This window comes from Elephas maximus, chromosome 23 (genome assembly GCF_024166365.1).
Source record: "Elephas maximus indicus isolate mEleMax1 chromosome 23, mEleMax1 primary haplotype, whole genome shotgun sequence".
NCBI lineage: Eukaryota > Metazoa > Chordata > Mammalia > Proboscidea > Elephantidae > Elephas > Elephas maximus.
Genome location: NC_064841.1, coordinates 55,139,498 through 55,153,492, shown reverse-complemented (window position 1 = coordinate 55,153,492; position 13,995 = coordinate 55,139,498). Strand labels below are relative to the sequence as shown.

The 13,995-nt window shown below is 39.7% G+C and overlaps 1 protein-coding gene across 4 annotated transcripts in view; it reads right to left on the bottom strand.

The window, feature by feature from the left end:
* TNFRSF19 (TNF receptor superfamily member 19) overlaps nucleotides 1–13,995 on the bottom strand; it is a 112,399-nt gene that overhangs the window by 13,572 nt on the left and 84,832 nt on the right. The gene's annotated exons all lie outside the window — the stretch shown is intronic.

The following is a 13,995-nucleotide window of genomic DNA, read 5'->3' as shown; positions in this document are numbered from 1 at the left end:
ATATGCTTTTTTCAGTAACTAAGAAAAATCAAGGAGTCAGATCATTCCTGACCTTCCAGTAGTTCCCTGTCTCTGAGGCAGTAATCATTTTTAAAGTCTTTAGCTGCTATGCCGTTTAAAAACATCTAAGCTTTGAAAAGAGAAGGCTGACGTGGAGAGGCAGGCGTAATAACGCGGTAAGAAGAAAGCCAAGATAAAGACGCTATCTTAGAGGGCAGTACTGCGTATGACGGGTCTCTGGGTGGTGCAAACCGTTTGCACTCAGCTGCTAACCAAAAGGTCAGCGGTTCAAGCTCGTCCAGAGGTGCCTCGGAAGAAGGTCCTGGTGATTTGCTTCCATAGAAATTACAGCCAAGAAAACCCTATGGGGCAATTCTACTCTGTAAAATACAGGGTTGCCGTGAGTCAGAATCAACTCAATGGCAACAAGTTTCATTTCGGCTTTTAGCAGCTACATTAAAAAATAAAAAGAGAGGCAGGGCCAAGATGGCGGACTAGGTGGACACTACCGCGGATCCCTCTTGCAACAAAGACTCGGAAAAACAAGTGAATCAATCACATACATACCAATCTACGAACTCTGAACAACAAACACAGATTTAGAGACGGAGAATGAACAAATACGGGGAGACAGCGATTGTCTTCAGAGCCAGGAGCCAGCGTACCAGCAGATTTTCTGGAAAAACTAGTTTCCCAGTGATGGCTTGGAGACAGCAGTCGATATCAAACCACATAAAGAAGCAGACCATGACAGCTTCTCCAACTCCCCAAACAAAAGAATCAAAATCTTTCCCAAATGAAGATACAATCCTGGAATTATCAGATACAGAATATAAAAAGCTAATTTACAGAATGCTTAAAGACATCACAAATGAAATTAGGCTAACTGCAGAAAAAGGCAAGGAACACACTGATAAAACTGTTGAAGAACTCAAAAAGATTATTCAAGAACATAGTGGAAAAATTAATAAGTTGCAAGAATCCATAGAGAGACAGCATGTAGAAATCCAAAAGATTAACAATAAAATTACAGAATTAGACAACGCAATAGGAAGTCAGAGGAGCAGACTCGAGCAACTAGAATGTAGACTGGCACATCTGGAGCACCAGGGAATCAACACCAACATAGCTGAAAAAAAATCAGATAAAAGAATTAAAAAAAATGAAGAAACCCTAAGAATCATGTGGGACTCTATCAAGAAGGATAACTTGCGAGTGATTGGAGTCCCAGAACAGGGAGGGGGGACAGAAAACACAGAGAAAATAGTTGAAGAACTCCTGACACAAAACTTCCCTGACATCATGAAAGATGAAAGGATATCTATCCAAGATGCTCATCGAACCCCATTTAAGATTGATCCAAAAAGAAAAACACCAAGACATAGTATCATCAAACTCGCCAAAACCAAAGATAAACAGAAAATTTTAAAAGCAGCCAGGGAGAAAAGAAAGGTTTCCTTCAAGGGAGAATCAATAAGAATAAGTTCAGACTACTCAGCAGAAACCATGCAAGCAAGAAGGGAATGGGACGACGTACACAGAGCACTGAAGGAGAAAAACTGCCAACCAAGGATCATATATCCAGCAAAACTCTCTCTGAAATATGAAGGAGAAATTAATATATTTACAGATAAACACAAGTTTAGAGAATTTGCAAAAACCAAACCAAGGCTACAAGAAATGCTAAAGGAGATTGTTTGGTCAGATGACCAATAATATCAGGTACCAGCACAATACAAGGTCACAAAACAGAATGTCCTGATATCAGCTCAAATAGGGAAAGCACAAAAACAAACAAATTAAGATCAATTCTAAAAAATAAATAAACAAAATAATACACATAACAGGGAATCATGGAAATCAATAGATAAAAGATCACAATAATCAAAAAGAGGGACTTAATATAGGAGGCATTGAACTGCCAGATGGAGTGTGATACAAGGCGATATAGAACGATACAAGTTAGGTTTTTACTCAGAAAAATAGGCGTAAATAATAAGGTAACCACAAAAAGGAATATCAACTCCGTAACTCAAGAAAAAAGCCAAGAAAAACGTAACGACTCAACTAACATAAAGTTAAACATTATGAAAACGAAGATCTCACAATCTACTAAGAAAAACGTCTCAGCACAAAAAAGTATGTGGAAAAATGAAATGGCCAACGACACACATGAAAAGGCATCAAAATGACAGCACTAAAAAATTATTTATCTATAATTACGCTCAATGTAAATGGACTAAATGCACCAATAAAGAGACAGAGAGTCACGGACTGGATAAAGAAACACGATCCATCTATATGCTGCCTACAAGAGACACACCTTAGACTTAGAGACACAAACAAACTAAAACTCAAAGGATGGAAAAAAATTTATCAAGCAAACAACAAGCAAAAAAGAAGAGGAGTAGCGATATTAATTTCCAACAAAATAGACTTTAGACTTAAATCCACCACAAAGGATAAAGAAGGACACTATATAATGATAAAAGGGACAAGTGATCAGGAAGACATAACCATATTAAATATTTATGCACCCAATGACAGGGCTGCAAGATACATAAATCAAATTTTAACAGAATTGAAAAGTGAGATAGACACCTCCACATTTATAGTAGGAGACTTCAACACACCACTTTCGGAGAAGGACAGGACATCCAGTAAGAAGCTCAATAGAGACACGGAAGACCTACTTACAACAATCAACCAACTTGACCTCATTGACTTATACAGAACTCTCCACCCAACTGCTGCAAAATATACTTTTTTTTCTAGTGCACATGGAACATTCTCTAGAATAGACCACATATTAGGTCATAAAACAAATCTTTGCAGAGTCCAAAACATCGAAATATTACAAAGCATCTTCTCAGAACACAAGGCAATGAAACTAGAAATCAATAACAGAAAAACTAGGGAAAAGAAATCAAATACTTGGAAAATGAACAATACCCTCCTGAAAAAAGACTGGGTTATAGAAGACATCAAGGAGGGAATCAGGAAATTCTTAGAAAGCAACGAGAATGAAAATACTTCCTGTCAAAACCTCTGGGACACAGCAAAAGCAGTGCTCAGAGGCCAATTTATATCGATAAATGCACACATACAAAAAGAAGAAAGAGCCAAAATCAGAGAACTGTCCCGACAACTTGAACAAATAGAAAGTGAGCAACAAAAGAACCCATCAGGCACCAGAAGAAAACAAATAATATAAATTAGAGCTGAACTAAATGAATTAGAGAACAGAAAAACAATTGAAAGAATTAACAAAGCCAAAAGCTGGTTCTTTGAAAAAATTAACAAAATTGATAAACCATTGGCTAGACTGACTAAAGAAAACAGGAAAGGAAACAAATAACCCGACTAAGAAACGAGAAGGACCACATCACAACAGAGCCAAATGAAATTAAAAGAATCATTTCAGATTACTACGAAAAATTGTACTCTAACAAATTTGAAAACCTAGAAGAAATGGATAAATTCTTGGAAAAACACTACCTACCTAAACTAACACATTCAGAAGTAGAACAACTAAATAGACCTATAACAAAAAAAGAGATTGAAACGGTAATTAAAAAACTTCCAACAAAAAAAAGTCCTGGCCTGGACGGCTTCACTGCAGAGTTCTACCAAACTTTCAGAGAAGACTTAACACCACTACTACTGAAAGTATTTCAAAGCGTAGAAAAAGACGGAATACTATCCAACTCATTCTATGAAGCTACCATCTCCCTGATACCAAAACCAGGTAAAGACATTACAAAAAAAGAAAATTATAGACCTATATCCCTCATGAACATAGATGCAAAAATCCTCAACAAAATTCTAGCCAATAGAATCCGACAACACATCAAAAAAATAATTCACCCTGATCAAGTGGGATTTATACCAGGTATGCAAGGCTGGTTTAATATCAGAAAAACCATTAATGTAATCCACCACATAAATAAAACAAAAGACAAAAACCACATGATCTTATCAATAGATGCAGAAAAGGCATTTGACAAAGTTCAACACCCATTTATGATAAAAACTCTTACCAAAATAGGAATTGAAGGAAAATTCCTCAACATAATAAAGGGCATCTATGCAAAGTCAACAGCCAATATCACTCTAAATGGAGAGAACCTGAAAGCATTTCCCTTGAGAACGGGAACCAGACAAGGATGCCCTTTATCACCGCTCTTATTCAACATCGTACTTGAAGTCCTAGCCAGGGCAATTAGGCTAGACAAAGAAATAAAGGGTATCTGGATTGGCAAGGAGGAAGTAAAGCTAGCACTATTTGCAGATGACATGATCGTATACACGGAAAACCCTAAGGAATCCTCCAGAAAACTACTGAAACTAATAGAAGAGTTTGGCAGAGTCTCAGGTTATAAAATAAACATACAAAAATCACTTGGATTCCTCTACATCAACAAAAAGAACACCGAAGAGGAAATAACCAAATCAATACCATTCACAGTAGCCCCCAAGAAGATAAAATACTTAGGAATAAATCTTACCAAGGATGTAAAAGACCTATACAAAGAAAACTACAAAGCTCTACTACAAGAAATTCAAAAGGACATACTTAAGTGGGAAAACATACCCTGCTCATGGATAGGAAGACTTAACATAGTAAAAATGTCTATTCTACCAAAAGCCATCTATACATATAACGCACTTCCGATCCAAATTCCAATGTCATATTTTAAGGGGATAGAGAAACAAATCACCAATTTCATATGGAAGGGAAAGAAGCCCCGGATAAGCAAAACATTACTGAAAAAGAAGAAGAAAGTGGGCGGCCTCACTCTACCTGATTTCAGAACCTATTATACAGCTACAGTAGTCAAAACAGCCTGGTACTGGTACAACAACAGGCACATAGACCAATGGAACAGAATTGAGAACCCAGATATAAATCCATCCATGTATGAGCAGCTGATATTTGACAAAGGACCAGTGTCAGTTAATTGGGGAAAAGATAGTCTTTTTAACAAATGGTGCTGGCATAACTGGATATCCATTTGCAAAAGAATGAAACAGGACCCATACCTCACACCATGCACAAAAACTAACTCCAAGTGGATCAAAGACGTAAACATAAAGACTAAAACGATAAAGATCATGGAAGAAAAAATTGGGACAACCCTAGGAGCCCTAATACAGGGCATAAACAGAACACAAAACATTACCAAAAATGATGAAGAGAAACCAGATAACTGGGAGCTCCTAAAAATCAAACACCTATGCTCATCTAAAGACTTCACCAAAAGAGTAAAAAGACCACCTACAGATTGGGAAAGAATTTTCAGCTATGACATCTCAGGCCAGCGCCTGATCTCTAAAATCTACATGATTCTGTCAAAACTCAACCACAAAAAGACAAACAACCCAATCAAGAAGTGGGCAAAGGATATGAACACACATTTCACTAAAGAAGATATTCAGGCAGACAACAGATACATGAGAAAATGCTCCCGATCATTAGCCATTAGAGAAATGCAAATTAAAACTACGATGAGATTCCATCTCACACCAACTAGACTGGCATTAATCCAAAAAACACAAAATAATAAATGTTGGAGAGGCTGCGGAGAGATTGGAACTCTCATACACTGCTGGTGGGAATGTAAAATGGTACAACCACTTTGGAAATCCATCTGGCGCTATCTTAAACAGTTAGAAATAGAACTACCATACAACCCAGAAATCCCACTCCTCGGAATATACCCTAGAGAAACAAGAGCCTTCACACAAACAGATATATGCACACCCATGTTTATTGCAGCTCTGTTTACAATAGCAAAAAGCTGGAAGCAACCAAGGTGTCCGTCAACGGATGAATGGGTAAATAAATTGTGGTATATTCACACAATGGAATGCTACGCATCGATAAAGAACAGTGACGAATCTCTGAAACATCTCATAACATGGAGGAATCTGGAAGGCATTATGCTGAGCGAAATGAGTCAGAGGCAAAAGGACAAATATTGTATAAGACCACTATTATAAGATCTTGAGAAATAGAAAAAACTGAGAAGAACACATACTTTTGTGGTTACGAAGGGGGGAGGGAGGGAGGGAGAGGGTTTTTTATTGATCAAACAGTAGATAAGAACTGCTTTGGGTGAAGGGAAAGACAACACTCAATACAAGGAAGGTCAGCCCAATTGGTCTGGATTAAAAGCAAAGAGGTTTCCGGGATAAAATGAATGCTTCAAAGGTCAGCGGAGCAGGGGCTGCGGTCTAGGGAACATGGTTTGAGGGGACTTCTAAGTCAATTGGGAAAACAATTCTATTATGAAAACATTCTGTATACCACTTTGTAATGTGGCGTCTGGGGTCCTAAATGCTAACAAGCGGCCATCTAAGATACATCAATTGGTCTCAACCCACCTGGAGCAAAGGAAAAAGAAGAACACCAAGGTCACACAACAACTAAGAACCCAAGAGACAGAAAGGGCCACATGAACCAGAGACCTACATCATCCTGAGACCAGAAGAACTAGTTGGTGCCCGGGCACAATCGATGACTGCCCTGTCAGGGAGCACAACAGAGAACTCCTGAGGGAGCAGGTGATCAGTGGGATACAGACCCCAAATTCTCATAAAAAGACCATACTTAATGGTCTGACTGCGACTAGAGGAATCCCGGCGGCAATGCTCCCCAGACCTTCTGTTGGCACAGGACAGGAACCATCCCCGGAGACAACTCATCAGACATGAAAGGGACTGGGCAGCGGGGGGGAGAGAGATGCTGATGAAGAGTGAGCTAATTAAATCAGGTGGACACTGGAGAGTGTGTTGGCAACTCTTGACTGGAGGGGGGATGGGAAGATAGAGAGAGAGGGAAGACGGCAAAATTGGCACGAAAGGAGAGACTGAAAGGGCTGACTCAATAGGGGGAGAGCAAGTGGGAGATGGGAGTAAGATGTATGTAAACATACATGTGACAGACTGATTGGAATTGTAAATGTTCACTTGAAGCTTAATAAAAGTTAATTAAAAAAAAAAAAAGAAACAGCTAAATTCATCTTAACGGATTTTCCTTAACCCAATCAATATGTCTAAAGTATTATCACTGCAAATATGCAATCAATATAAAAATTTTTAATGAGATAGTTTACATTCTTTATTTCTTATTAAAATCGCAAAAATCTCGTGATTTTACACTCACAGCACATCTCAGTGTGGACAAGCCGCATTGCCAGCGCTCAGCAGCCACAGGTGGCTCATGGTCACCACGCTGAACGCCACAGCTCTACCGATAACAGGTCTGTATCGGCATTAGTGCAACACGGCACCCAAATGCACCAACTTGTCGTCTGGTGCCCTTCTCCTTATCCCCGACTGCACCTGCGCCCCAAAATAAGATCTGTCTCCACTGTATGACACTTGTGGCAAGAACAACAAGAGAAATTTTTGGGTTAATATTATTGAATGGTACAAACAGGACACCAGGAACTTACCCTGTCTCATCTTGGGACATGCGCTGGTGCTGAAGGTCCAATGATTCTGGCCCACACTGATATAAGTTCCCTACTTTTTTTTTTACTGCCTACCGGGTCCTTGTGAGTTGGAATCGACTCGACCGCCCTGGGTGGTTTTTGGGTTATTGCCCCTGGGAAGGCACATAAACTATAGGCCTTGGGCTTGAATAAATGAGAATCTTAATCCAATCATACATTTTACAGGACATTTGCAAACATGTTTAATATTTATAAAATATATTTTATCATGAATAGCTCTAGAGAAATAGTGTTGTAATAACCAAACAGCACAGATTGAATGTTCATCTCTTCACACAGCACGTTAAGTGACATCTCTGACCCGGGAGAGATTAAAATCTACAACAGTCTATCAGTGGACAAGTTCACAAAGGGATGTATGAACAGAGGCGCAGCTGTACAAACACTGCCAGATAAATAGCTGAACAGGAATGTATGCTCTATGCAAGTACAGCAGCAGTATCTACTGGGACCAAACGGGGAACTGTGGAGCACTGCCATCCCACTGACGGCTGTGAGAAAGGCTGTTCGCTTCAGAGTGAGAGCAGTTTCCTTAGCTTTCTTTCAGCCAAACAACCCAGCCCTACTCTATAGGGCTTTAGTGTCATCAAAATGAGGCATTATACATGATTTGAGTTGAAGAGCTAAGTTCCTAACTATGTTGTAACTGTTTAGTTAAGATAAAGTCATTAGCTCATAACAAAAAAACACAGTCATTGAGTTGATTCTGACTCATAGTGACCCTATTGGACAGAGCAGAACTGCCCCACAGGGCTTCCAAAGCTGTAAATCTTTACTGAAGCCCACTGCCAAATCTTTCTCTCAACGAGCAGCTGCTGGGTTCAAACTGCCTACCTTTCAGTTAGCAGCCGAGTGACTGACCATTGTGCTACCAGTGTTCCTTTCAGAATTATGATAAGCTCCTTTAATATAAATTCTTATTGTTTAAAATCTTCCCAAAATGTGTTAGTCAACTTATTTGCCTTAATATAAAAGGAACTGTTCCCAACTTACGTTGTTGTTGTTGCGTGTCCTTGAGTTGGTTCCAACTCATAGTGACCCTATATACAACGGAACGAAACACTGCCTGGTCCTGTGCCATCCTCACAATTGTTGTTATGCTTGAGCCCACTGCTGCAGCCACTGTGTCAACCCATCTTGTTCAGGGTCTTTCTCTTTTTTGCTGATCCTCTACTTTACCAAGGATGATGTCCTTCTCCAGGGACTGGTTCCTCTGATAACATGTCCAAAGTATGTGAGATGCAGTTTCGCGATCCTTATTCTAATGAGCATTCTGGCTGTGCTTCTTCCAAGACAGATTTGTTTTTCTTCTGGCAGTCCATGGTATAGTCAATATTTCTGCCAAGACCGTAATTCAAAGGCATCAATTCTTTTTCAGTCTTCCTTATTAACTGTCCAGCTTTCACGCACATATGAGGCAACTGAAAACACCATGGCTTGGGTCAGGGGTACCTTAGTCCTTAAAGTGACATCTTTGCTTTTTAGCACTTTAAAGAGGTCTTTTGCAGCAAATGTGCCCAATGTAATGCTTCATTTGATTTCTCGACTGTTGCTTCCATGGGTGTTGATTGTGGATCCAAGTAAAATGAAATCCTTAACACCTTCAATCTTTTTTCCGTTTATCATGATGTTGCTTACTGGTTCAATAGTGAGGATTTTTGTTTACTTTCTGTTGAGGTGTAATTCATACTGAAGGGCTATGGTCTTTGATCTTCATCAGTAAGTGCTTCAAGTCCTCTTCACTTTCAGCAAGCAAGGTTGTGTCATCTGCATATCGCAGGTTGGTAACGAGTCTTCCTCCAATCCTGATGACTCGTTCTTCATACAGTCCAGCTTCTCAGATTATTTGCTCAGCATACAGACTAAATAAGTATGGTGAAAGGATACAACCCTGACGCACACCTTTCTTGACTTTAAACCACGAAGTATCCCTTTGTTCTGTTTGAACTACTGACTGCCTCTTGGTCTAATTACATGTACCTTACGGGCACAATTAAGTGTTCTGGCATTCCTATTCTTCACCATGTTATCCATAATTTGTTGTGATCCATACAGTCGAATGCCTTTGTATAGTCAATGAATCACAGCTAAATACCTTTCTGGTGTTCTCTGCTTTTAGCCAGGAGCTACCTGATACCAGCAATGATATTCCTTGTTCCATGTCCTCTTCGGAATCTGGCTTGAATTTCTGAAAGTTCCCTGCAGCCACTTTTTTTTTTTGGCAACTATTTATTTATTTTTTTTATTGTGCTTTAGGTAAAAGTTTACAAATCCAGTCAGTCTCTCATACAAAAATTATACACACCTTGCTATGTACTCCCAGCTGCTCTCCCCCTAATGAGACAGCACACTCCTTCTCTCCAACCTGTATTCCCCATGTTCATTCAACCAGCTCCTGTCCCCCTCTGCCTTTTCATCTTACCACCAGCCACCACACAGGAGTTGCCCACATGGACTCAAGTGTACACTTGAGCCAATACGCTCACTCATTACTAGTATCATTGTCTATCTCACAGTCTGGTCCAATCCTTGTCTGTAGAGTTGGCTTCGGGAATGGTTCCAATCTTGGACAAACCATCAGGGTCCCTCCAGTCTCAGTCAGACCATTAAGTTTGGCAACTATTTTGAAAAATATCTAAATTTTCTTTTTAACAAGTTATTTTTAGTATAAAAGAAATCCACTGTTGTTAGGTGTCATCAAGTCGCTTTTGAACTCATAGTGACTCCACGTGACAGAGTAGAACTGCTCCATAGTGGTTTCCTAGGCTGTAATTCTTTTTGTTTTTTTTTTTAAATATTTCTATTGTGCTTTAAGTGAAAATTTACAAATCAAGTCAGTCTCTCATACAAAAAATTTATATACACCTTGCTATATACTCCTAATTGCTCTCCCCCTAATGAGACAGCACACTTCTTCCCTCCACTCTCTCTTTTCATGTCCATTCTGCCAGCTTCTGACCCCTCTGCTCTCTCATCTCCCCTCCAGATAGGAGATGCCAACATAGTCTCAGGTGTCTACTTGATCCAAGAAGCTCATTCTTCACCAGCATCATTTTCTATCCCATTGTCCAGTCCAATCCCTGTCTGAAGAGTTGGCTTTGGGAATGGTTCCTGTTTTAGGTTAACAGAATGTCTGGGGACCATGACCACCGGGGTCCTTTGAATCTCAGTCAGACCATTAAGTCTGGTCTTTTTATGAGAATATGGGGTCTGCATCCCACTGCTCTCCTGCACCCGCAGGGGTTCTCTGTTGTGTTCCCTGTCAGGGCAGTCATTGGGTGTAGCCCAGCACCATCTAGTTTTTCTGGTCTCAGGCTGATGTTTTCTCTGGTTTATGTGTCCCCTTCTGTCTCTTGGGCTCATAACTACCTTGTGTCTGTGGTGTTCTTCATTCTCCTTTGCTCCAGGTGGGTTGAGACCAATTGATGCATCTTAGATGGCTGCATGCAGCCACTTTTGAATGATCTTCAGCAAAACTTTACTTGTGTGTGCTATTAATTATATGGTTTGGTAATTTCCATATTCTGTTGGATCACCTTTCTTTGGAATGGGTACAAATATGGATCTCTTCCAGTTGGCTGGCCAGGAAGTTGTCTTCCAAATTGTTAATGGGTTAAAATTTCCATTTTTGGTGGCTTGGGACTCAGGATTTATCTTCCTCAAGCCAATCACAGAAGTCTTGTTAACACTTAAGTTTCCTGAGGTGGTTGTTGTTGTTGTTAGGTGCCATCGAGTCGGTTCCGACTCATAGCGACCCTATGCACAACAGAACGAAACACTGCCCAGTCCTGCGCCATCCTTAAAGTCGTTGTTATGCTTGAGCCCATTGTTGCAGCCACTGCGTCAATCCACCTTGTTGAGGGTCTTCCTCTTTTTAGCTGACCTTGTACTTTGCCAAGCATGATATCCTTTTCCAGAGACTGGTCCCTCCTGACAACATGTCCAAAGTATGTAAGATGCAGCCTCGCCATCCTTGCTTCTAAGGAACATTCTGGTTGTACTTCTTTTAAGACAGATTTGTTTGTTCTTCTGGCAGTCCATGGTATGTTCAATATTTTTCGCCAACACCACAACTCAAAGGCATCAATTCTTCTTCTGTCTTTCTTATTCACTGTCCAGCTTTCACATGCATATGATGCAGTTGAAAATACCATGGCTTGGGTCAGGTGCACCTTAGTCCTCAAGGTGACATCTTTGCTCTTCAACACTTTAAAGAGGTCCTTTGCAGCAGATTTACCCAATGCAATACGTCTTTTGATTTCCCGACTGCTGCTTCCATGGCTGTTGATTGTGGATCCAAGTAAAATGAAATTCTTGACAACTTCAATCTTTTCTCCATTTATCATGATGTTGCTCATTGGTCCAGTTGTGAGGATTTTTGTTTTCTTTATGCTGAGGTGTAATCCATACTGAAGGCTGTGGTCCTTGATCTTCATTAGTAAGTACTTCGAGTCCTCTTCACTTTCAGCAAGCAAGGTTGTGTCATCCGCATAACACAGGTTCTTAATGAGTCTTCGTCCAATCCTAATGCCATGTTCTTCATATAGTCCAGCTTCTCGGATTATTTGCTCAGCATACATATTGACTCAAAAAAAATATGGTGAAAGAATACAACCCTGGTGCACACCTTTCCTGATTTTAAACCAATCAGTATCCCCTTGTTCTGTCTGAACAACTGCCTCTTGATCTATGTAAAGGTTCCTCATGAGCACAATTAAGTGTTCTGGAATTCCCATTCTTCGCAATGTTATCCATAGTTTGTTATGATCCACACAGTCCAATGCCTTTGCATACTCAATAAAACACAAGTAAACATCCTTCTGGTATCCTCTGCTTTCAGCCAGGATCCATCTGACATCAGCAATGATATCCCTGGTTCCAAGTCCTCTTCTCAAACTGGCCTGAATTTCTGGCAGTTCCCTGTCGATATACTACTGCAGCCGTTTTTGAATGATCTTCAGCAGAATTTTGCTTGCGTGTGATATTAACGATACTGTTCTATAATTTCTACATTCGGTTGGATCACCTTTCTTGGGAATAGGCATAAATATGGATCTTTTCCAGTCGGTTGGCCAGGAAGCTGTCTTCCATATTTCTTGGCATAGGCAAGTGAGCACCTCCAGTGCTGCATCTGTTTGTTGAAACATCTCAATTGATATTCCATCAATTCCTGGAGCCTTGTTTTTCGCCAATGCCTTCAGAGCAGCTTGGACTTCTTCCTTCAGTACCATCGGTTCCTGATCATATGCCATCTCTTGAAATGTTTGAATATCGACTAATTCTTTTTGGTATAATGACTCTGTATTCCTTCCATCTCCTTTTGATGCTTCCTGCGTCATTTAATATTTTCCCCATGGAATCCTTCACTATTGCAACTCGAGGCTTAAATTTTTTCTTCAGTTCTTTCCGCTTGAGAAACGCCAAGCGTGTTTTTCCCTTTTGGTTTTCCATCTCCAGCTCTTTGCACATGTCCTTATAATACTTTATTTTGTCTTCTCGAGAGGCCCTTTGAAATCTTCTGTTCAATTCTTTTCATCAATTATTCCTTTTGCTTTAGCTGCTTGACACGCAAGAGCTTCCTGCGTCATTTAATATTTTCCCCATAGAATCCTTTACTATTGCAACTCGAGGGTTGAATTTTTTCTTCAGTTCTTTCAGTTTGAGAAACGCTGAGTGTGTTCTTCCCTTCTGGTTTTCCATTTCCAGGTAGGGTACTAATACTATAGTTTTAATGATAATTAACTGTCATATTAACATCAAATTTAATGCAAAGCATATCCGATATGCCTCTTCTCTATACATTTTCCCAAAAAGTAGCATCTAAGGACGAACGAGAAAGGTACAGAATTTTGTCTCCCGATTTTTTTATACTATCTGGTTAACTCAGACATTCCTCTCAGAGAGTCCACACAGGAAATAGGTCTCAGAACAATACCCTTTTCAGAGCAAATATAATCATTTTCACAGGAAAATGGGTTCACCATTCTTAGCTTTAATTCTCATATACAGCAAAACAAACAAACAAACAAACTCCAAAACCAAACCCATTACTTTCGAGTTGATTCCAGCTCATGGAAACTGCACGTGTTACAGAGTAGAACTGCTCCGTTCTTGGCTGTAATCTTTATAGAGGCAGATTGCCAGGCCTTTCTTTCACGAAGTCGCTGGATGTGCTTAGACCTGCAACCTCTAGGTTAGTAGTTGAGTGCATAACATTTGTGCCACCAATATAGACATAAATATGGACAAGATGGGAGATTGAGCTGAATATCATTTGATTTTAGAGTATTTCCAGAAACTCATTCACATTAATTCTGGATAAAAGCTTGTATTTCTGTAATCACTTTTGATTTGAGCAGGTAAAAAAAAAAGTGTGTCGGGTGTGATTTGATATTAGCTATATGAAGTTTTTTTTTTTTATATGAAGAGGTTTGTATTCTATTAAATTCTGGTTAATTGAGAGTTGCTTTACCGA